This window comes from Mobula hypostoma, chromosome 24 (assembly GCF_963921235.1).
Source record: "Mobula hypostoma chromosome 24, sMobHyp1.1, whole genome shotgun sequence".
NCBI lineage: Eukaryota > Metazoa > Chordata > Chondrichthyes > Myliobatiformes > Myliobatidae > Mobula > Mobula hypostoma.
In genome coordinates, this window is record NC_086120.1 from 44,774,865 (window position 1) to 44,796,237 (window position 21,373).

Sequence of the window (21,373 nt, forward strand, 5' to 3'; positions counted from 1 at the left end):
TCCATCATTAGATAAACTGAAGTTAATTTTAGACACCTACTAAATTCTATTTCTTGGATGATGTGAACTTTCTGCCAGGTTGATAAAGACATGAAGCAAGACATTGTTCACTCTCTCCATTTTTGGGTCTGGTTGATAGCAGCCATCGCTATTTAAGATAGAACATAGAACATAGTACAGTTGTGAAGAACTTTTAATCTATGCCAAAATCAATGTAATCCTTCCCGTCCACAAAGCCTTCCATTTTTCTTTCATTCATGTACCTAACTAAGACTCTCTTAAATCTCCCTAACGTATCTGCCTCTATGACCAGCCCCCGGAGGGCGTTCCAGGCTCCCGCCATTCTCTGCATAAAAAAAAAGCCACATAGCCAAGTAAAACCAGATTGGACACTCATTGAATTTATATATTATGGTACAAGTATTGGCTAGAAATCTTTTTCGGAGTGTTATGCAACAAAAGTTGTTTTATTTACACAGAGCACAAATCACTGGCGACACCGCACTTGGAGTACTGGCCTCTGATCTCTTCTCCCCACCTGCCTATCATGACCCTGGTGCCCCTTTTCCTTCCCTTTCTCCTATAGTCCACCTTCTTCTCCAATCAGACTCCTCTTTTTCCAGCCTTCTACCTTTTCCACCTATTACCTCCCAGTCTCTTACTTCACCCATTTCCCCACCGGTTAGCTGCTCCTATCACCTTCTAGCATGTCATCCTTCCCCTCCCCCCACCTTCTTATTCTGGCTTCTTCCCCCTTCCTTTCCAGTCCTGATGAAGGGTCCTGGCCCAAAACGTTGACTGTTTATTCATTTCCATAGACACACACACAAAATTATGGAGGAATTCAACAGACCAGGCAGCGTCTATGGAAAAGAGTAAACAGTTGAGGTTTTGGGCTGAGACCCTTCATCAGGACAAATGAAGGATCTTGGCTGGAAACATCGACTATTTACTTTTTTCCATAGATACTGCCTGGTCTGTTGAGTTCCTCCAGCATTTTGTGCATATTACTTTGATTTCCAGCATCTGCAGATTTTCTCTTGTTTGCATTTCCATAGATGCTGTTTTGTAGCATTTTGTGTGTGTTGCTGGAGTACCGTGTGCAGTTTGGGTCACCCAGCTGTAGGAGAGATACAGGACTGTGCAAAAGTCTCAGGCACATATATAACTAGAGTGCCTAAGATTTTTGCACAGTATTGTAGCAATTTTATGTATTGCACTGCACTGTACAGCTACCACACACACAAAAAAAAACAAATTTCATGACATATGTGAGTGATGATAAACCTGATTCTGATATGAGTCTCTATTGTGGACCGAGAGTGGGAAGGAGGCAGGGAGAGGGGAATCATGGTTGCAAAAAGGGGAAGAGAGAGGGAAGAACCAGAGAGACATTCTGTAATGATCAATAAACCAATTGTTTGGAATCAAATGACCCTGCCTTGTGTCTCAGGGCTGAGTGTGTCTGCTCCCATACCAACCCCTGCCCTGGCACTCTTTCTCTGCCACCCGTCCCTCACCCCTGCTGCGGTGATCAACCCTCTTCATTCTCAACATTCTTTGCTCCTGTCAGATTTGCAAACTTGCTCTCCACTCCACATTGACAAACAGTCATAAGAAAATCTACAGCTGCTTGAAATCCAAGTAACGCACACAAAATGCTGGAGGAACTTGGCAGGTCAGGCAGCATCTATGGAGGGGTTCATAGACATTCCGGCTGAAATCCTGCATCAGGATTGGTCAGTATAACCAGTATGCAAGACAATCTTTTCACTGTATCTCAGTGCATGTGACAACAATAAATCAATTCTAATTCCATTCCCAATTCCAGTTCCAACTCCCACCCTATGTTCAGTTCCCAATTCCACTTCCAATTCCAGTTCCAATTCCACTTCAAATTCCAATTCCATTTCCAATTCCAATTCCAAATCCAGTTCCAATTCCAATTCCACTTCAAATTACAACTCCATTTCCAATTCCAATTCCAGTTCCAATTCCAATTCCAGTTCCAGTTCCAATTCCAATTCCAATTCCAGTTCCAGTTCCAGTTCCAAATCCAATTTTGCTTTTCTGAATTTCCTCATTCTCTATTATCATGACACTTGATAGCTATTCTATAACTCCATCCTGCAGCAACATCCTAAACTCTTGCCCTACGTAGTGTCCATCAGTCCTTTTGTGTTGTTGTTTACTAGGATGGGAAACAGGGCTACAGTTACCACTAACACGTCCCTTAAAGAGATCAGCTGACACTCACCTACCAGCAGCATCTGATATAGCAAGGTGTCAAAAGTCACACCACATAATGCACTCAACCATCGAGTGATGGAGCAGACTCGATGGGCCAAATGGCCTAATTCTGCTCTTATGTTGTGGAGCGCTCAGTTATACAGGTGAGTGTGCAACAGATGTTCCTCTTATGGAAATTTGTCCTTACAGAATTTATAAACCATTACCCAAAGTTTTGAGATAAAGAATAAAATTCTCTCTTATGAAAGTTATGCAGATATACTAAATAAATTAACACATTTTGTTTCAGCTTGTGTTTCTTGAAGCATGCACAGGCGACATGAGTTCATGTTGCAGATAATCTTAATACGCATCATTGTTTATTTATTGAGATACAGTGTGGAATAGGCGCTTCTGATCCTTCGAGTTACGTTGCCCAGCAACCCCTGAGTTGCCCCTAATCATGGGACAATTTGCAATAACCAATTAAAACTACTAATCACTATGTCTTTGGACTGTGGGAGGAAACTGGAGCACTCAGAGGAAACCCACTATGTCACAGGGTGAAGATACAACGTACAAGCTCCTTACAGACAGTGGCAGGAATTGAACCTGGGTTACTGGTGCTGTACAGCATCGTGCTAAGTGCTACAAAACCGTGTCACACTAGGTACGCTCCCTCTCCATAACAGGGGGTCATGTGTACTACAAGGAGCAAATGAAGAGTGCGACAAGAAGGCAGTGAATGGTGTTTCAGTTGTTGCTATACTCCTGGTAACAGGTAACCTTTCCAGACAGCATGGGTCATTTCATACAGCAATTATTGATGTGAATTTAAATGTCACTGGAATGTTGCAGTACTGTGCAAAAGTCTTAGGAGGCAGGGTGCTTAAGACCTTTGCACAGTACTGTATTTGCCAACGTGGAGCGGAAAATTAGTTCTTAAATTTGGTGGGAGCAAAGGATGTTGGGAATGGCAATTATATTGTGCCAAGGGAGGGGTGTGGGACAGGTGACAGGTGCCAGGGTTGTGAGGTGGTGTGGGTGTAGACACACCCAGCCCTGAGATAACAGGCAAGGTCATTTTATTCTAAACAATTGGTTTATTGATTATTACAGAATGTCTCTCTGGAGCTTCCCACTCCCTCCCCTCTCCCTGCCCCCTTCCCACTCTCAGTCTACAAAAGACACCCATATTAGAATCAGGTTTATCGTCACTCACATGTCATGAAATTTATTTTTTTTTTGCAGCAGTACAGTGCAATACATAAAATTACTACATTATTGTGCAAATATCGTAGGCATGCAAGCTCTCTCTCTCTAGAGAGAAAGAGACTTTGCAAAATTTAGGATGGTGGTGAATATTGGTAGTTCGGGTTGCGGCAAGTGAGCAGGGGCTGATAATATTATGAGCTCTCCCAGAGAGCAACAGCATAACTGCACACTGAGAGTCTCACCTCAGCTGGTGAGGAAACATCTGCAAGCTAATTGCCTAGCTCAGTGAACACCACAATTTTTGCACGGTATTGTATATCAAACTTCTGTTATTCAAACTCTGCTCTAAATATGCCATTAACTATGTTTCCCAGTGATAATGGTATAATATAATGGTTTCCATTTTTCAATATGCTAGCATTTAAATCAGCAGAGAGAGTGTGATTTAGACATTCACAGTAAAAAGAACCAATGGAAACTCTTGCTGAGTTAATGAGAAAGGGTTGGGATTTAGAAATTAGTTATATTGATCCAATATTTTAGCTCCTCTTTCTTGCTCATTCCTTTAGCTAGCCCCTCACCCAGTCTGTCTGTCTATTTGTCTCTTTCTTTTTCTCTCTTTCTCTCTGTTTCTTTCTCTATTTTTCTGTCTCCCTCATTCTGTCCATCTGTCTTTGTCTCTCTTTCTGTCTCCCCCCTCTCTCTCTCCCTTTCTCTCTGTCCTCTTTCTACCTCGCTGTTCCATTTAACATCAATAAGGTTGTGCATTGACTTCATGATCATTAAAGTAAGTTGCTGTTTTTAAGGCTAATCAGGGTGACATCATGTCTAATTTAATCTTGCAACTAAAACCCGTGAAGTGAGATTATTTCTTTTTGCTGTTTGTTAGTCTACATTTCCTTAAAACCTAACCTTTTGAAAATGTACATAAGTTTTCAGTTCCACAAACCAGAGGTAGGTTGTGGTTTGCTCTGGGAGTTAATTCCTGAGAAAGAAATTAGGTTTTTTTTTAACCATTACTACAAAACACCCTCAGAAAATGAGAAGGTGAAATTCAGACGCCAGGCACTTATTCCCAAGAGAAACTTGGTGATGAATCAACATATAGGAGGGAGATTGAAAATCTGACTGAGTGGAGCCACAACAACGACCTCTCACTCAATGTCAGCAAGACCAAGGAGCTGATTATTGACTGCAGGAGGAGGAAATCAGAGGTCCATCAGCCAGTCCTCACTGGAGATTCAGAGGAGGAGAGGGTCAGCAACTTTAAAATCCATGATGTTATCATTTCAGAGGAACCATCCTAGGCCTGGCATGTAAGTGCAATTACGAAGAAAGCCCATCAGCGCCTCTACTTCCTTAGGAGTTTGCGAAGATTCAGCATGACGTCTAAAACTTTGACAAACTTCTATAGATGTGCAGTGGAGAGTATATTGACTGGATACATCACAGCCTGGTATGGAAACACCAATGCCCATGAATGGAAAATCCTACAAAAGCTGGTGGATACGGCCCAATCCATCGGGGGAAACCCCTCCCCACCATCGAACACATCTACATGAAATGTTGATCCCCCACCACGCAGGACATGCTCTCTTCCCACTGCTGCAATCAGGAAGGAGATACAGGAGTTTCAGTACTCACACCACCAGGTTCTGGAACAGTTATTAACCCTCAACCATCAGGCTCTTGATCCAAAGGGGATAACTTCACGCAACTTCACTTGCCCCAGCGATGAAATGTCCCCAAAACCTACGGACTCACTTTCAAGGAATCTTCATCTCATGTTCTCAATATTTATTGCTTATTTATTCCTTTGTGTTATTATTTCTTTCTTTTTGTATTTGCACAAGTTTGTTGTCTTTTGCACACTAATTGAATGCCCAAGTTGGTGAAGTCTTTCATTGATTCTATTATGGATCTACTGAGTATGCCCACAAGAAAATGACTCTCAGGGTTATATATGGTGACATATATATACTTTGATAATAAATTGACTTGATCTTTGAAACAGGTAGGCAGTTATTTAAAAGTGGTGTTGGGAAAGGAATGTTCGTTACTGCATTAATCCTTAGCGCTCAGTTGGGGCATTTTATGATAGAGTTGGTGGCGGAAGTCAGCGCTTTTAGAAATTGATGTGAGGCGGCTTAAGGCTTTCAATGTAGTGGAGAACGCTTACTGCGTTTTCATGTACCGTAACTCCATTAGACACTGGAGTGGAATTAGGATGTTTGGCCCATCGAATCTGCTCTACCATTCAATCATGGCTAATTTATTTTCTCTCTCAACCCCACTCTATTGCCTTCACCCCATAACCTTTGACGTCTTTACTAATCAAGAATCTATCAATCTCTGCTCTAAGTATATCCAATGATTTGGCCCCCATAGGTCATGGGAACATAAGAAATAGGAGCAGGAGTAGGCCATCTGGCCCGTCGAGCCTGCTCTGTCATTCAATAATATCATGGCTGATTTGGCCATGGACTCATCTCCACCTCCCTGCCTTTTCCCCATAACCCTTAATTCCCCTACGATACAAAAATCTATCCATCCTTGTCTTAAATATATCTAGCGAGGTAGCCCGTCCACTGCTTCACTGGGCAGAGAATTTCACAGATCCACCATTCTCTGGGAAAAGCAGTCCCACATCATCTTCATCCTAAATTTACTCTCCCGAATCTTGAGGCTATGTCCCCTAGTTCTAGTCTCACCTATCTGTGGAAACAACTTTCCTACCTCTGTCTTATCTATCCCTTTCATAATTTTATATGTTTCTATAAGATCTCCTCTCATTCTTCTGAATTCCAGCAAGTACAGTTCCAGGTGACTCAATCTCTCCTCATGGTCTAACCTCTTCATCTCTGGAATCAACCTGGTGAACCTCCTCTGCACGACCTCCAAAGCCAATATATCCTTCTTCAAGTAAGGAGACCAGAACTGCATGCAGTACTCCAGGTATGTCCTCACCAGTACCATTTACAGTTGCAGCATAACCTCTCTGCTTTTAAATTCAATCCCTCTAGCAATGAAGGCCAACATTCCATTTGCCTTCTCGATAGCCTGTTGCACCTGCAAACCAACCTTTTGTGATCCATGCACAAGCACTCCCAAGTCCCTTGGCACAGCTCATATAATTTTCAAATCTATGTTGATATAGTTATGAAATAGCCTGCAATTCATTATGTATTAATGAATGAATTACATAAAGTTTCTAAATAATAAATGTACCACAAACTTTATTTGAAACATTTTGGAGGTTCAATATATTTACATTGTCAGTGTATCAAGTTACAACACTGTTGCAAATTGTAATAATAAATGCAGAATGGAAGTTGGTAGTTCTCTGTAAATAAACCACCAGCCTGCTGAATGCCAACGCCACCTAGTCAAAACATTTTACTTCTGCCATTGTGCCTGTCAGTTGTTTTGACTGCTGGACATCATTTACTTGTGTTGTGAGTTGAGGTTTGTGTTTGTTTGATGAGCATATTACAAAAAGAACATTGAAAATGTAAAGCTGCTTTCAGACCATGTAAGTATTTCCCGCTCAGAACAACGGTTAGTCCGCGCGTCTGTAAAAAATTTAGGTGGAGCATTGAAGTGTACACAACACGACAAGAGCTACAACAGATGAGCTGTATGGAGCTCTGTCATTAGGAAATCATTTGTAAAACAACCCATCAATCAAATCCGGTACAGAGCTTTTCCTTCTAGTAAGATGGCACACTCAGACGAGGCGGCCTCTCTGGGTCCAATCAGAGGTGTGATTGTCATCCATTACGTCTTTTTCATGATCACAAGACACTGCTGGTTATCAACAACATCGAGTACTGCAGGTTTACCCCAGTAGCGAGTTGCTGGATAGCGGTGGAGCATTGTCCTGTAGTGTGTTTCAGCCACCCCGTGAAGAAGGAGTCAAAGGTGCTGTGTGGAGCATGATTCACTGGGCGTTTTTGTTATGACCACAAGACCCTGCTGGTCATTGGTAATGCAGATACAACGAGTTGATTCACCAGTTCGTTGGCTAGAAACTGACAGTATGAGAGCTGAGGCATAGACCAGTCTCCCATTCATGCCCCGGCGTTGCCTGTTGTGGCCACCTAGGAATGAGATGCTAGAACGGTCTGTGTGCCACTGGATTCTGTGCTGGGTTGGGGTCTGCCCTACAGTGTTCGCTCAGAGGGAGAGAAGTTGGATTGCATTCATCTGTGGCTGCACTTGTGTGATATGAGGAACTGCTGCGGGCTTCTTCTTGCAGAAACATGGCTCTAGGATACCATCATTACATCAGCAATCTACAGGCCATGTCACTCGACGACTTTGGCTATATTATTATTTTTGTGAGTGTATTTTTTTCAGTTACCATAATTATATGAGCTATTTGTGCTGTGTGCTATCTGACTATTGGTATTGTGTTTTGCACCTTGGCCTGGAGGAACTCTGTTTTGTTTGGCTGTATTTATATGTATGGTTGAATGACTATTAAACTCGAACACTTTTATAAAGGCATAGAGTAGGATAAAGGGCCAGCACAACTTTGTGGGCCAAAAGGCCTGTACTGTTTTAGGCCCTATATTCAAAATTATTTATTTTCTTTCTGGGAGTTTTCTACATTGAATTTCCACATTATTAACTGGATTCTCTTGGTAGCATAGTTTAAATTTTCAAGCCTTATGTTTTTCAATCTTCTTGGATGGGCAGAGCTTAGGAGAATGATGGCCACTCCTTTGCCTGTATCTTTGAAAATGGCTCTATTTCTGTCACTGATATCTCTTTTTTTCCTTTTCAAGGTTCTTTTGAAGACCCTGGCCTAGAGTTACATGCTGACTTTGGTTCTTTGTGGAAATGGGAATCACTCTCGGGGCCTCATGACTGGCCACTTTTCGATATGCCAAGGACGCGGCCTGGAAGACAGGGTGCCGGATTTTCATGGCTCTGGAGGCGGGTGGATTCAAGGCCAGTACCACCGTCGCCCGATGCGTCGTGGGAGATGGAAGATCGTAAGCAGCAAGCTGGCTGCTGGCTGTGTGCCCAGTGACCCAAGTTCTTTGGGCACAGACCATGGAAGAAGTGACGCAACAGACTCTTAACACCATAAATCAGTGAGTTGCTTTGTTATGCCTCCCCTCTTGCTGTGAAATGGGGACATCTCCTTCTCCCTTATTAAAGAGAGAGAGAAAAAGCCTGTGGTATGTTGAATACTGGGCGAATGAGTAGTCTTTGGGCTACTGCAAATCTGTGTCTTTATTGATGCTTTGCTGCACGCTTGAGTGCTCGGAGGGGGGTGCCGTTGCTTTTTTGCTAGTGGGGGAGGGGGTTGTCACTTTGCTGCTGCTTATGCGTAGGAAGGGGGTGCTGAGGGGGCTTTGGGGTTCTAACATTTAACTGTCATTTATTCTTTGGGATACTCCTCTGTTTTCGTGGATGTTTGCGAAGAAGAAGAATTTCAGGATGTATATTGTATGTATTTCTCTGACATTAAATTGTAACTACCTATTGAGTCTTTCATTCAGTATCCATTACCTCTTGCTTTATTTCCACTTCTGAATTGAACTGCTGGCTAGATTAGATTTAGCCTTGTAACTATAACATTGGCAATAAGGAAATGCCACCGTGAATGCAGACAAATATGCGATGGGGGGCACCTGTGGCTTAAACATCTCAATGCGCCATGGATCTACAATGTCTGCTTACTCAGAAGCTGAGAGGAAGAACAACTTATATTTTTTAACAATTCAACAATGTGGAACTCGGGGTAAGGAAGTGACACAGGGAGCTATGGTCCACAGTGGCCAATACTGAAAGCAGAAGCTACAACTACGAAGCTGTTGGAGACAATTTCAAAAAATCACCTGCCAGCTTGTTTTTCTCCCCCTCCACTCAGGTTCTGGTACAGCTATTACCCCTCATTCATCAGGCTCTTGAACCACGGAGGATAACTTCATTCAACTTCACTCGCCCTATTGCTGAAGGGTTTCCCCAACCCATCGATTCACTTTCAAGGACTCTTCATCTCATGTTCTACTGATACATTAATTAGCTGCCGTAAATTTATTGCTTATTTCTTTATTATTATTATTTTCTTCTGTATTTTCATAATTAGTTGTCCTTTGCACATTCATTTTTTGTCCATTTTGTTGGGTCTGGTCTTTCATTGATCCTATTGTGTTTCTTGGATTTACCATGTACGTCTGAAATAAAATGAATTTCAGAATTGTATATACTGATATATATCTACCATACTTTGTTAATAAATTTACTTTGAGCTTTGAACCTTCTTATTCTGGCTGTCCCCTTCCTTTTCAGTCCTGATGCAGGGTCTCAGCCTGAAATGTCGACTCTTCATTTCCCCCTATAGCTGCTGCCTGATCTGTTGCATTCCTCCAGGATTTTGAATGTGTTGCTCTGGATTTCCAGCATCTGCAGAATCTCTTGTGTTTCTGAATCTATTGGATTGTTCTTGGAGTTCCATCATTGTGCTATTTCGGCACCAGTGACCCAGGTTCAATTCCCGTTACTGCCTGTAAGGAGTTTGTACATTTTCCCTGCAACCACGTCGGTTTCCTCTGGGTGCTCTGGTTTCCTCCCACATTCTAAAGACGTATAAGTTATGAATAAACTCTTCTCAGGCTTCCAGCCAGGTACAAGTATCAATTTTAATTGATGTTTCGATGGCAAACTCTGCCATCTTCATCAGGGATGATGCCCGGGCATGTCTAGTCTGGTGGTATTTATACGCCCATAGTCTGTCCCTCCTGATTGGTTAGTCAATTGGAAGCCATTGAAGTAAAACTAGAGGAAAAGAATTTTAACAAAGATGAAGGTCTCGCTCCAAGTAAGAACCAGAATTTCATTGTAAGCAAGGTGGGACAGCGGAAAGGATACGGACTAATCAATCAGGAGGAATGGATGATGGGGTATAAATACCACCGATCTAGACTTGCTCAGGCATCTTCCCTGATGAAGATGGCAGAGTTTGTCATCGAAATGTTGGTTAAAATCGATACGTATATCTGACTGGAAGTCCAAGAAGAGTTTATTCATCGTATATGCTGGGAAAGCAGTAGATCCTTTTTCACGTATAAGTTAATTGGTCAGATGGGTATAATCGTGTGTCGTGGGCTCATTGCGCCAGAAGGCCCTGTTACCGTGCTGTATCCCCAACAAGTTAAACAAAATTAAATAAAATCAAAGACAACATTTCTAAATTTACAGAAAATACGAAAATAGGAAGGGATTACATGGAGCAGTAAAGCTGCAGTCTAAGCGAGTTTGCTTATTTAAGTAACATGGGTAGCAAGAGTAATTCAATATGGGTGATGGTAATTTGCATGGGCAAATGTTCAGGCTGATGGGAGGGACACACCATGAGTACACTCATTGGCCACTTTTTTTACAAAGCTCTTGTACCTAATAAATTGGCCACTGAGTGTATGTTCGTGATCTTCTGCTGCTGTAGCCCATCCACTTCAAGGTTCAATGTGTTGTGAATTCAGAGACGCTCTTCTGCACACGTCTATTGTAACACATGGTTATTTCCTGTCAGCTTGAACCAGTCTGGCCATTCACCTCTGACCTCTCTCATTAACAAGGCATTTTTACCCTCAGAACTGCCACTTGCTGGTGGTTTTTGCTTTTCACATTATTCTCTGTAAACTCTGGAGACTGTTGTGCATGACAATCCCAGGAGATCAGCAGTTTCTGAGATACTCAGATATCAGTTTCTGAGATTGTCTGGCACTAACAATCCTGTGGTCAAAGTCACTTAGATCACAGTTCTTCCCCATTCTGATGTTTGGTCTGAACAACTGAACCTCTTGACCATGTCTGCATGCTTTTATGGATTGAGTTGCTGCCACATGATTGGCTGATTAGATATTTGCAATCAGGAGCAGGAGCACTGGTGTACCTAACAAAGTGGCCACTGAGTGGATATGTTACCATATACTATTGTGAGATTAATTTTCAAAGTACAGTAATAATTCATATGACCAAGTGAATCCATAAAGACAAACTAGGACAACTCCAGCTCCTTCAGTTTCTCCGCCAAGGAGCAACTCACTGATGGGGTAGACATGCAGTACTATAAGTTCTTAGTGCCGGCTAAGGTAGCGTGCAGTCACACTGTCAGGAAGGGCAAGCAGATGATAGGACATAATTGCAGCCAGCAGGGTGAGTATCAGTGTATTAAGGATGCAGAATCAAAAAAGGTAGCAAATACAGTACTGTAAATGTTATATCTCAATTCACAGAGTATAAGAAACAAGGTGGATGATCTTGTTTCACTTTTACAAATTGTTGGGTATGATGTCGTGGCCATCACTGAATCGCAACTGAAGTCATAGTCATAGTCATAGTCATACTTTATTGATCCCGGGGGAAATTGGTTTTCGTTACAGTTGCACCATAAATAATTAAATAGTAATAAAACCATAAATAGTTAAATAGTAATATGTAAATTATGCCAGGAAATAAGTCCAGGACTATTGGCTCAGGGTGTCTCACCCTCCAAGGGAGGAGTTATAAAGTTTGTTGGCCGCAGGCAGGAATGACTCCCTATGACGCTCTGTGTTGCATCTCGGTGGAATGAGTCTCTGGCTGAATGTACTCCTGTGCCCAACCAGTACATTATGTAGTGGATGGGAGACATTGTCCAAGATGGCATGCAACTTGGACAGCATCCTCTTTTCAGACACCACTGTCAGAGAGTCCAGTTCCATCCCTACAACATCACTGGCCTTACGAATGGTTGTAGTTGGGAGCTGAATGTCCAAGGTTACACGTTCTATCGGAGGGAAAGGCAGGTAGGCAGAGGGGGTGGCGTGGCTCTACTGGTAAAGAATACCATCAAATCAGTAGAAAGATGTGACATAGGATCGGAAGGTTTTGAATGCTCGTGGTTTGAGTTAAGAAACTGCAAGGGTAAAAGGAAACAACAGAAATTCTGCAGATGCTGGAAATTCAAGCAACATACATCAAAGTTGCTGGTGAACGCAGCAGGCCAAGCAGCATCTGTAGGAAGAGGTGCAGTCGATGTTTCAGGCCGAGACCCTTCGTCAGGACTAACTGAAGGAAGAGTGAGTAAGGGAGTAGGATAGATAAAGGGGATGCAGTGGATGTTGTTTATTTGGACTTTCATATGCCTTTGACAAAGTGACACACATGAGGTTGCTTATCAAGTTAAGAGCCCATGGTAATACAGAAAATTTACTGGCATGGTTAGAGCATTGGCTGATTGGTAGGATGCAGCAAGTGGGAATAAAAGGATCCTGTTCTGGTTGGCTGCTAGTGTTGTTCCACAGGGGTTGGTATGCTGTATATCAATAATTTAGATGATGGAATAGATGACTTTGTTGCCAAGTTTGCAGTTGATACAAAGATTGGTAGAGGAGCAGGTAGTGTTGAGGAAACGGGTAGGATGCAGAAGGACTTAGACAGATTAGGAGAATGGGCAAGAAAGTGGCAAATGAAACACAATATTGGAAAATGCATTGGTCATGCACTTTGTAGCAGAAATAAAGGTGCGGACTATTTTCTAAATGGAGAGAAAATCCAAAAGCCCTTATGCAGAACACCCTAAAGTTTAATTTGCAGGTAGAGTTGGTGGTGAGGAAGGCAAATGCAATGTGAGCATTCATTTCAAGAGGTCTAGAATACAAGAGCAGATATGTGATGGTGAGGCCTCACTTTGAGTATTGTGAACATTTTTGGGCTCCTTGTCTTAGAAAAGATGTGCTGGCATTGGAGAGGGTCCACTGGAGGTTCACAAGGATGATTCCAGGAATGAAAGGGTTATCATACAAGGAACGTTTGATAGCTCTGGATCTATACCCGCAACAATTTAGAAGGATGAGGGGAGATCTCATTGAAACCTTTCAAATGTTGAGAGGCCTAGACAGAGTAGATGTGAAAGAATGTTTCCCATGGTGGGGGAGTCTAGGACAAGAGGGCACAACCTCAGGACAGAGGGGCGTCCATTTAACACAGGGATGGGGGGAAATTTCTTTAGCTAGAGGGTGGTGAATTTGTGGAATTTGTTACCACAGGCAGCTGTGGAGGTCAGGTAGTTGGGTGTATTTAGGGTAGAGATTGATAGGTTCTTGACTGGACATGGCATCAAAGGTTACAGGGAGAAAGCTGGGGAGCGGGGCTGAGGAGGAGGATGAAAGGATAAGCCATGATTGAATGGCAGAGCAGACTCGATGGGCAAAATGGCCAAATTCTGCTGCTATGTCTTATAGTCTTATGGTCTCCGGTCTTAATGAGCAGATGTACAAGTGTACCTAATAAAGTGGCCATTGAGTGTATGTCTGGTCAAGAATTTTTCACAGTCATTGCAGCTGTATGTGCGACGTTGGTCATGTTTCTGGTGAGCAAGTCGCAGACCAATATGATGAGAAGACAGGAAGTTGGGGTTAAGATTGATTAAATGCAGTAGGTTTTTGGCCTATTTCTCTTCCTTAAAAAGTGTTCTGTTTTTATGTAAAATATGCATGTATCGTTAACCATAAATGTCAAGCTGCAGTCTGGCAGAAGTCTGTAGATGTTGTTTATTTTTGCCCTGTAGAAGTTTATGGAATGAAATTCCACTGTGTTGATGACTGGCAGTTCCAAATTATTTATTTATTTATTTAGTGGAGTGGCCCTTCTGGCCCTTTGAGCTGTGCTGCCCCATAACCCCGATTAACCCTAACCTAGTCACGGAAAATTTACGATGATCAATTAACCTACCTAGTACATCTTTGGACTGTGAGAGGAAGTCGGAGCATCCGGAGACAGCCCATGGATTGCACTGGGAGGATAGGAAGAGGAGAGTTAATCTTCACCCTCTTTCCTCAAGTCAATTAGCCTACTTTTGTCTCCGTGGTGTGGACGACCGGGTGAAGATTCCAGCCGGTGGGAATATTGGACCGCGGTATCATCCCAACAAAAGGCAAATCAGAATTAACGATGAGAGGCCTCAACTTCCTGGGTGTCAACAGTCCTGAGCCCAACACACTGATGCAATCATGAAGATGGCTCTACTTCATTAGGAGTTTGAGGAGATTCAATATGTCATCAAAGCTTCTTGCAAATTTCTAAAGCTATAGGGTGAAGGCACACACTGAACAATTCAGGACAGCTTCTTCCCTTCTGCCATCAGACATCTGAATGAACATTGAACCCTTTATACACCACCTCCCTATTTGTTTTGCTCACTTTTTGAACTACTTATTTAGTTTTTTAAAATACTTATTTCCTATTGTAATTTATAGATCTTATTGTTATTTATTGCACTGAACTGCTGCTGCAAAACAACAGATTTTAGGCCAATGATATTAAGCCTGATTCTGATTCTGATCTGGATTTAGCTCAAGGACATACTTTAATCAGACTCTTGAATGGGCTTCTTGTCATGACATTTTGTGATTTATTTGTCTGCCTGCGCTTCATCTGTGACTGCAACGCTATGCACTTTATTAGGACCTCCTGTACCTGATCAAGTGACCACTGAGTGTATGTTCAGGATCTCCTGCTGCTGTAGCCCAACTATTGCAAGGTTTGACGTGTTGTGCGCTCAGAGATACTCTTCTGCATACCACTGTTGTAACGTGTGGTTATCTGAGTTACTGTCACCTTCCTGTTTGCTTGAACCAGTCTGGCCATTCTCCTCCGACCTCTCTCATTAACAGGGCATTTTCACCCCCAGAACTCCCCCTCACTAGGTGTTTTTTCCTGTTTTTCAGACCGTTCTCTGTAAACACTAGAGACAGTTGTTTGTGAAAATCCCAGGAGATCAGCAGTTTCTGAGACACTCAAACCACACCGTCTGGCACCAACAATTATCCCACGGTTAAAGTCACTTAATCAAATTTCTTCCTCATTCTGATGTTTGGTCTGAACAACAACTGAATCTCTTGACCATAGAAACATAGAAAACCTACAGCACAATACAGGCTCTTCGGCCCACAAAGCTGTGCCGAACATGTTCTTACCTTAGAAATTACCTAGGGTTACCCATAGCCCTCTATTTTTCTAAGCTCCATATACCTGTCCAGGAGTCTCTTAAAGACCATATCGTATCCGCCTCCACCACCGTTGCCGGCAGCCCATTCCACACACTCAGTACTCTCTGCGTAAAAAAACTTACCCCTGACATCTCCATGCATTGAGTTACTGCACATGATTGGCTGATTAGATACTTGTATTAATGAGAAGATGATATACGTAGGAAAAGGGAAAAGGTCCTGAAAAAAAACTACAGGGAGTTAGGAAGGAAGTTGAGAAGCAGGACCGCAAAGGGAGTATAGGAATAGAATGAGGTGGAGGATAAATGCGTGGATGAGGGTTTCCAGCAGGGAGCAGGGAGCAGGGATCCAGATTTCTGGATCATTGGGACCTCTTTTGGGGCAGGTGTGACCTGTACAAAAAAGACAGGTTGTACTTGAATCCCAGGGGGACCAATATCCTAGCAGGGAGGTTTGCTAAGGTTACCGGGGAGAGTTTAAACTAGAATTGTTGGGGGGGGGGGTGGTGGGAACCGAACTGAAGAGACTGGGGAAGAGGAGGTTGGTTCACAAATAGAGAAAGCTTGTAGACATCTTGAGAGGGAGGATAGGCAGGTGATAGAGAAGGGACGCGCTCAGACCGAAGGTTTGAGATGCGTCTATTTTAATGTAAGGAGTATTGTGAACAAAGCGGATGAGCTTAGAGCATGGATCAGTACTTGGAGCTATGATGTGGTGGCTATTACAGAGACTTGGATGGCTCAGGGACAGGAATGGTTACCTCAAATGCTGGGTTTTAGATGTTTCAGAAAGAACAGGGAGGGAGGCAAAAGAGGTGGGGGCGTGGGACTGTTGATCAGAGATAGTGTCACAGCTGCAGAAAAGGTGGACGCCAAGGAGGGATAGTCTAGGGAGTCTCTGTGGGTGGAGGTTAGGAACAGGAAGGGGTCAATAACTTTACTGGGTGTTTTTTATAGGCTGCCCAATAGTAACAGGGATATCGAGGAGCAGATAGGGAAACAGATCCTGGAAAGGTGTAATAATAACAGAGTTGCTGTGATGGGAGATTTTAATTTCCTAAATATCGATTGGCATCTCCCTAGAGCAAGGGGTTTAGATGGGGTGGAGTTTGTTAGGTGTGTTCAGGAAGGTTTCTTGACACAATATGTAGATAAGCCTACAAGAGGAGAGGCTGTACTTGATTTGGTATTGGGAAATGAACCTGGTCAGGTGTCAGGTCTCTCAGTGGGAGAGCATTTTGGAGACAGTGATCATAATTCTATCTCCTTTACAATAGCATTGGAGAGAGATAGGAACAGACAAGTTAGAAAAGCATTTAATTGAAGTAAGGGAAATTATGAGGCTATCAGGCAGGAAGTTGGAAGCTTAAATTGGAAACAGATGTTTTCAGGGAAAAGTACGGAAGAAATGTGGCAAATGTTCAGGGGATGTTTGTGTGGAGTTCTGCATAGGTACGTTCCAATGAGACAGGGAAGTTATGGTAGGGTACAGGAACCGTGGTGTACAAAGGCTGTAATAAATCTAGTCAAGAAGAAAAGAAAAGCTTACAAAAGGTTCAGAGAGCTAGGTAATGTTAGAGATTGAGAAGATTATAAGGCTAATAGGAAGGAGCTTAAGAAGGAAATTAGGAGAGCCAGAAGGGGCCATGAGAAGGTCTTGGCGGGCAGGATGAAGGAAACCTCCAAGGCATTCTACAAGTATGTGAAGAGCAAAAGGATAAGACATGAAAGAATAAAATCTATCAAGTGTGACAGTGGGAAAGAATGTATGGAACTGAAGGAAATAGCAGAGGTACTTAATGACTACTTCAGTATTCACTATGGAAAAGGATCTTGGTGATTGTAGTGATGACTTACAGTGGACTGAAAAGCTTGAGCATGTCGATATTAAGAAAGAGGATGTGCTAGAGCTTTTGGAAAGCATCAAGTTGGATAAGTCGCCGGGACCGGATGAGATGTACCCCAGGCTACTGTGGGAGGCGAGGGAGGAGATTGCTGAGCCTCTGGCAATGATCTTTGCATCATCAATGGGGACGGGAGAGGTACTGGAGGATTGGAGGGTTGTGGATGTTGTTCCCTTATTCAAGAAAGGGAGTAGGGATAGCCCAGGAAATTATAGACCAGTGAGTCTTACCTCAGTGGTTGGTAAATTGATGGAGAAGATCCTGAAAGGCAGGATTTATGAACATTTGGAGAGGTATAATATGATTAGGAATAGTCAGCATGGCTTTGTAAAGGGCAGGTCGTGCCTTGCGAGTCTGATTGAATTTTTTGAGGATGTGAGTAAACATATTGATGAAGGAAGAGCAGTAGATGTAGTGTATATGGATTTCAGCAAGGCATTTGATAAGGTACCCCATGCAAGGCTTATTGAGAAAGTAAGGAGGCATGGGATCTAAGGGAACATTGCTTTGTGGATCCAGAACTGCCTTGCCCACAGAAGGCAAAGAGTGGTTGAAGGTGGGTCATATTCTGCATGGAGGTCGGTCACCAGTGGTGTGCCTCAGGGATCTGTTCTGGGACCCTTACTCTTCATGATTTTTATAAATGACCTGGATGAGGAAGTGGAGAGATGGGTTAGTAAGTTTGCTGATGACACAAAGGTTGGAGGTATTGTGGATAGTGTGGAGGGCTGTCAGAGGTTACAGCGGGACATTGATAGGATGCAAAACTGGGCTGGGAAGTGGCTGATGGAGTTCAACCCAGATAAGTGTGAGGTGGTTCACTTTGGTAGGTCAAATATGATGGCAGAATATGGTATTAATGGTAAGACTCTTGGCAGTGTGGAGGATCAGAGGGATCTTGGGGTCCGAGTCCATAGGACACTCAAAGCTGACTCTGGTTGACTCTGTGGTTAAGAAGGCATACGGTGTATTGGTCTTCATCAATCGTGGGATTGAATTTAGGAGCTGAGAGGTAATGTTGCAGCTATATAGGACCCTGGTCAGACCCCACTTGGAGTACTGTGCTCAATTCTGGTCGCCTCACTACAGGAAGGATGTGGAAGCCATAGAAAGGGTGTAGAGGAGATTTACAAGGATGTTGCCTGGATTGGGGAGCATGCCTTATGAAAACAGATTAAGTGAACTCAGCCTTTTCTCCTTGGAGCAACAGAGGATGAGAGGTGACCTGATAGAGGTGTATAAGTTGATGAGAGGCATTGATCGTGTGGATAGTCGGAGGCTTTGTCCCAGGGCTGAAATGGTTGCCACAAGAGGACACAGGTTTAAGGTGCTGCGGAGTAGGTACAGAGGAGATGTCAGAGGTAGGTTTTTAACTCAGAGAGTGGTGAGTGTGTGGAATGGGCTGCTGGTAACAGTGGTGGAGGCGGATATGATAGGGTCTTTTAAGAGACTTTTGGACAGGTACATGGAGCTTAGAAAAATGGAGGGCTATAGGTAAGCCTAGTAATTTCTAAGGTAGGGACATGTTCGGCACAACTTTGTGGGCCAAAGGGCCTGTATTGTGCTGTAGGTTTTCTACGTTTCTATGTATGTATGCTAATGCTGCATTTATTGCGCTTTACATTTATCATGCTTCAACGTACTGAAGTATGTCATTATCTACCCCAGGATGGCATGCAAACAAAAGTGTTTCGCTGTATCTCATTATATGGGTTCATTGTATTCTATTTTGGTCATCCTGATATAAGAAAAATACCATTAAACAAGAGATGATTTATGGGGATGCTGCCAGGACTTGAGGGGCTGAGTTGTGGAGACAGATTAAGCAGGTTGGGACTTTACTCACTGGAGCACAGGAGAGTTGGGTGGTGGGGTGGACTTAAGCCTCTACCATTGGAGCTGTAAGGTGCTCCTTCCCTCCGCAGGTGGGCAAGGTGTAGCACCTGCTTAGGACCCCCTCCCCTTCTCCCTCCCCCTCAATCAATGTCACGTGAAGCCATGGCAGCAGGTGGCGGATGGTCGTATGAGCAGCTGGTGCATATCACAAGTCCTGGTTATGTGACCACTGACACCAGGCAGACAATCTCTGAAGAGAATTGATAATGGCTGGGGTCACTTGTCCTGTAACGACACTGCCCAGAAAAAGGCAATGGCAAACCAGTTCTGTAGAAGAATTTGCCAAGACCAATCATGGTCATGGGAAGACCATAATCTCTGACGTCATACACGATACATACAGAATGAGCCTATGATACAGAATTATGAGGGGTATAGATAGGGTAAATGCAAGCAGACTTTTTCCACTGAGGTTGGGTGAGACTACAACTAGAGTTCATGGGATTAGGGTAAAAAGATGAAATACTTCAGAGCAACATCTTCACCAAGAAGGTGATGAGAAAGTGGAACGAGCAGCTAGCAGAAGTGGTGGTTATGTGTTCTATTTCAATATTTAAGAGAAATTTGGATAGGTACATGGATGGGAGAGATATGGAGGCAATGGTCTGGGTGCAAGTCAATGGGACTAGGCAGATTAATAGTCTGGATGGGCCGAATGGCTTAATTCTATGCTGTAGTGCTCTCCTGCTCTATGACTATCATTGAAAACACATCTGAAACTGACAGTAATGTAAACGGACCATTCCTCTGTAAGCTGCTTATGCAATACAACATTATCTGATCAAAGCAAACAGTTCGGTTTTGACTTAAAACAGAAAGAATTAAAAACATCTGTACAAAATACAGCGGGTGTCAAGATAGAACGTCACTGATCAGGTTTATCATAAACAACTTACTATGGATGATATCAGAGGTTGTGAGGGGTGAAGTGAATATTGTAAATGTAAAAGTAAACTGGTTTTCTAATATCACATGTACCGAGGTAGTTATGAAACTTCGCAGGTAATAACATGCAGATCATTGGATGAACACAAATGATTCCGCAGATGCTGGAAATCCAGAGCAACACACACAAAATGCTGGAGGAACTCAGCAGCTCAGGCAGAATCTATGGACATGAATAAGTAGTCGACGTTTCAGGCTGAGACTCCTCTTCATTTCATCACATCAGTGCTTTGAGGTAGTACAAAGGAAAACATGAACAGAATGCAAAACAGAGTGTTAGAGTCACAGTGCAGGCAGACAGTGAGGTGTAAGGCCATGACGAGGTAGATAGTGAGAGCTGGAGTCCGTCTAGAGCAGGGGTTCCCAACCTGGGGTCCACAGATTCCTCAGTTAATGGTAAGGCTCCCTGGCATAAGAAAGGTTGGGAACCCCTGGTCTAGAGTCAGTGCTGAGGGGACTGCAACAAATTTAAAGAGAACGTTTATAAGCTTGCAAACTGGGCAAAACAACTGCCAATAAACACAAGAGATTCTGCAGATGCTGGACATCTAGAGTAACACACACAAAATGCTGGAGGAACTCAGCAGGTCAGGAATACTGCTGAAAGGTCTCGGCCTGAAACTTAGACTGTTTATTCCCCTCCATAGATGCTGCCTGTCCTGCAGAGCTCCCCCAGCATTTTGATAGAGGTGTACAAAACGACGCAAGGCACAGGTCAAGTGAAAAGCCAGAGGCTTTATCGCAGGGCAGAAATGGCTAATACCAGGATGCTTAATTTTAAGGTGATTGGAGGAGAGTATAGGAGAGATGTCAGATATAAGTTTTTTACACAGAGAGTGGTGAGTGCAGAGAGAGGTGGTGATATAGGCAGGTATATTAAAGACATTTAAGAGACTTTTAGATAGAATGATAGAAAAATGGAGGGCTATTTTTTATTTAGAGATACAATGCAAAACAGACCCTTCTGGTCCTTTGAGCCTTGGCACCCAGCAGCTCACCGATTTAACCCTCGCCTGATCACGGGACAATTTAAAGAGACGGTTTAACCTACGAACTGGTATGTCTTTGGACTGTGGGAGGAAACCTGAGCACCCGGAGGAAACCTGAGCAGACATGGGAAGGAACGTACGAACTCCTTACAGAGGACGCCAGACTGGAACTCTGAACCCTGATGCAT

The 21,373-nt window shown here is 43.1% G+C and overlaps 1 protein-coding gene and 1 long non-coding RNA gene across 4 annotated transcripts in view; one reads left to right on the top strand and one right to left on the bottom strand.

Annotated features, from left to right (window-relative positions):
* The window catches only part of LOC134337272 (uncharacterized), a 43,553-nt gene that overhangs the window by 18,975 nt on the left and 3,205 nt on the right, over positions 1-21,373 (top strand). For all 3 annotated transcript variants that reach the window (XR_010015956.1, XR_010015957.1, XR_010015955.1), the window contains 2 exons: positions 6,253-6,399; positions 8,235-8,546. This is a non-coding gene — a long non-coding RNA (uncharacterized LOC134337272). The remainder of the gene's footprint in view (positions 1-6,252; positions 6,400-8,234; positions 8,547-21,373) is intronic.
* Positions 1-21,373, bottom strand: part of peak3 (PEAK family member 3) — a 96,375-nt gene that overhangs the window by 18,012 nt on the left and 56,990 nt on the right. The gene's annotated exons all lie outside the window — the stretch shown is intronic.